Below are 4,471 nucleotides of genomic sequence, written 5' to 3'. Positions count from 1 at the left end.
TCACTGGACCAGGATGTCCCACCCTAGTCTCTGTTATTGCTCAGCCCAGGCTAGTTGACTTTTATAGGCAATAAAGAGAACAAATGGTGATAGGTCAACACAAACTTGATACCAGAGATACTTGAAATAAACATCACAATGCAAACTAGGTACTGGGGTAGAGAAATCAGCATTTGAATGAACAAGACTAAACTGTACACAATACACCAACAAAATCTAGAAAGGCTCCTCCTACAAAAACATCCATAGCTCCCAAAAAAAAAAAAAAAAAAAAAAAAAAAAAAAAGCCACAAAGGCCAGACAAGTGTTCAAAAACAACCTCTAATCTAGGAGCTTTTTGACTCAAACAACTGCATTCTCATCCTGGTCACTGTAGGCTCATGGTCATCCTGTGGTGCAAATGCTTTTAGTCTAACTGTAATGATCCTAATAATCTGGAATAGCATGTTCACTGTTCAAATGCCCAAAGCAACAGCCTGCACACTGCCCAAATGTCCAAAGTCACTTCTGACAATTATGACAATCTCTTGATTCACACATCTTATGAAATCATTACACAAGTTCTATCTTTCCAACATACAATGGCACAGAATAGTCCTTCTCATTCCAGTAAATAGGAATGTGTACACAGTGAGGGGAGATTAGACCAAGGCAAGAAACTCAGCAGGGCAAACACCAAACCCTGCAGCTCTGTCTCACACACATGGATCTTCACGTCAAAGAACTTAGATGGACCCATTCCTGTCCCTTTTCACACATCCCTCAGTTTGGCTACTTCCACTCCCTATCTGCAACTCTCCATGCAGATTTCTCAATGGCTTGGGTGTCTCAACATCTTGTTTGTGGTCTCAAAATGCAACTCAGGCTTCATCCTCGCAGCTTCAATGCAGTGAACTCTCACAGTCTCCTCACTGGGACTATGAGGCTGCCAAACATAAACAGCTGGGACATTGCTGAACTGAAACCACAGGGGAAGATTCTTTGAGTTTTGCATCTTTCTTGTTTCCAGAACCAGCACAATAAGGCCATCCTGTTAAGATTGGCTTCTATGTTGGGATGGATCCTACCATGCTTGGACCACAGTAGCAGCAGGTTTTATATGAAGTTTCTTCCTGGGACTAGAAATCACTTTGCATACTCTTTCCATTAATTTAAGGGTTAGCAGGAGGAGGATGTGTTACCCTTAAGGCGCTTTGTTAGGTTTCCAACCCAGATCAAGGGCCCTCTTTCTTTTCTCCTTGAAAAGTCCTGCCTCTGTTTCAGCATTTGACAGCCATCTACAACTGTGTAGTGCTGTTTTTCTCTACAAACCACAGACTTTGTATTTACCTCTGACCCACATTTTGCTTTTTCTTTTTTAATGTAGTCCTGAGTGAGTCATAGGTATTAACCATTCAAAAGATTCAATATTCCATCTAAGAATCAGCCCACTGCTTTTCAATTCTGTCTCAGGGCATGAGCAGAATAAGAAACATCACACAAATGTCCTCTAGCTAAATTTTTCCCGGGGGCTATTTTCTGCTGAATCCCTATGACCTTAACTTCCTCTGTCTGCACTACTCAAAACACTCTGACCTTCCAGGTCCTACAAGAACAGCCGATTAAGCTCAATTTCTGATATTTTCCACATTCCTCCCAAAGAGAACTTCCCAGGATGTGTCCAACAGCAAAATCACTTTTTGTGTACCATTTTTTTGTTTTAACTTGCTCTATCCTCTAATCAAAAGCATCTCAGGTAGTAATCATCAGTCACACAATCTCTCACAGACATAGTAACCAGACATTCTGATAAGAGCATGCCCTCAAATGAGGCTCCCTCACATGACTGTGGGGTCTGAAATGTTGAGAGCTGAAGCTAATTAGGACACAGAGACATTAATATATGAGAAAGTTTGAAAAACCCCAAATCAATGTGTTAACCATACCAATCACTTAAGTAACAAAAACCCAAACATTGATGATTACAACTGGAAAACACAGACTTGCTAAGAAATGAGAGGTAAACCTATAGGATCAAGAGACAATTAAAAATGTTCCTCCACAGAGAGTTCCCAAACTAACAAAAGATAAAGGAACTCATAACACTCAAAATCAAGTTAATAGATTAACAAAGAGAAGAAAACAAAGAATCGGACAGCAGCTGCGAGTCAAGACTAGAGCAGGGCATAGTCATGTCCATTGTACTGTGAGAGCCTAGCGGCCATGGGTCCACTGTCAACACGGGCGGCAGCGGCTCCAAAGCTCAGGGCCTCTGGCCCTTTGCCTCTGCTACCGGGGCGGCGGGTGCTGAGCAATCTTTGGTGCCAGAGCAGTACCTCCCTTCGTATTCATGCGCAGGGGCTCCAGGTTCCATGATAAAGATGGGGATCTGGCTCATGAGTTCTATGAGGAGACAATTGTCACCAAGAACGGACAGAAGCGAGCCCAGCTGAGGCAGATATATGAGAATCTGATTCCTCAGGGCATCGTGAGGCTGGATCCCCCGGCCCCGAATCCATATCTTGGACTACATAGTAATACCATTAACAATGTCAAAAATAGCTATGCAGACTGAGGAGGAGGGCAGAGTCATCAGTGGTCACATCCCAATTTGGATGCTGTGTGCTACAATCCCAGTCTGTCAGACATGCCCGCTGGAGCCATACTGGCAAAACTATTTTTAGTAATAGAAGATTTTCTGGTTCAATATGAGGGTAATTGCACAGGGGGGAAAATATACAGATTACACTTGGAACCTGACCAAAGAAAATGATAAGGAAGGTCACAGGCCCTAGAAAGGAATCCACTATGACATTTGCTACACACTTAAATGGCTCAGTTCACATCCAAGGCCAGACCTGCTTTCAGTCTAGGTCAGAGACTTTGTTTTCAATGGGCAACAGTTATTTCAGAGACTCGAAACTAATCAAATACAGTGAACTACTGAATGCTTACTGTACTGCCTATAATGGGGAATCCATTTTACCACATCTAACCTTATTCTCAGTGAAAATTTCCAGAATCATTAATGAAATAGAATCTTGCAAAATCATTTTCATGTCCTGTTTCTATTGTCACTTCAGAGCCACCCGACACCATGTTCAATCTGTCTAACATTCCTGGATCCTTTGCTACAATCGACTCTGTCTTCACTATCTAGGGCTCTTAGTTGTCATTCACAGGTGAGCCGATCTGGCTGAGCAGTGGGAGACCCACACATGGGAAAGAGGTGCAAAGCACTTTATTGGAACAAAACTGAAAGATATTAACACCTGCCAAAACGATAACCATGAAGGAAAGAGAAAGCATCATAAAAATGTTTCTTCTTCACTGAGGATTTCACTCAGTGTATGAGATGTGAGACTCATTCACACATAGTTTACACACATGCAGAGCCATTTTCTCAGGTAGCCCGAGGAAGGAAGACTGCAAGAAAACTGGATTCTGACCCACAGAATCCAGATTGCTGCACTGCTACAACAGGAGGTCTCTGAAAAAAAAGCCCTGAGGCCAGGGTCCAGGCATTCCCACCCCTGCAAGAAGTCTACAGTGAAAAAACTCAGTGTTAACAAGCCATGATTTTAAAAACAAGAGTTTGGCCACATGTGCACAGGCACAGTGATTTCCTTGAACCAAGGAGACATTCTTCTAATTTAAGTCAGCAATCATAATCACTCAAAAGATGTATTCTAATTTTGTTGTAATCTATAGTGAGTTTTCTATCTATAATAACAGTGTGGCCTGATATCAAGCTCTCACAGCATGCATAGTGGTCTGGGCTCTCAAAGAGATTAAGAAAGGGCTACCTGAGATTAACATATTAAAGGAGACATTTTTGGAGAGGTGATTTCTTGCTGCCTGGTTCCTCTCTAAACCCTAGTCTCTCCTCCCTTCTCTTTCTGTCCCTCATCTCCTCCCCACTTGGTCCTCTCATGAGCTTGCTCAGTCTGGACCCTTCTAGATACATCTGGCTGTTTTCTCCCTCATACTGTAAAGCCCAAAATTGACCTGCAAATACCACCTGCCCAAGAACCAGATTCGCTACCTGGAATGCTAGAAGTTGTAGTTCTTCAAAAATAACAAAGCCACATGGGAAAGTATGATGGCACATAGGTTTCTTTTCATAAGCCCCTGTAGCTCTTGACCACAGTCCATTTCTTGGTCAATATTTACTATTTATAATAGCACCTGCTCAAGTGGTAAAATTGGTTTTTCTCACAGGAATCTCAGGATGAACACAGCATAGAATAAACCTCAACCATACCCTGGAGCAGTCAGATCTTCAGTTTTCATCAGACTCAAGGTATAACATTAATAATTAGGCATTAAAGACGCATTTCTGAATGCTGTGCTCACATCCAAGATGTTAATGTTTCCAACCATAACTATGGTGCTTTATAAAATATATGTTATGATTCAATCAAATATACAGTGGTTCCACATATGACCAACATGTACAAAGCTTTCTGTGAATGCCTATTCCCCGGGACAA

This window comes from Acomys russatus, chromosome 5 (assembly GCF_903995435.1).
Source record: "Acomys russatus chromosome 5, mAcoRus1.1, whole genome shotgun sequence".
NCBI classification, from domain to species: domain Eukaryota; kingdom Metazoa; phylum Chordata; class Mammalia; order Rodentia; family Muridae; genus Acomys; species Acomys russatus.
Note: the sequence above shows the minus strand (reverse complement) of the source record.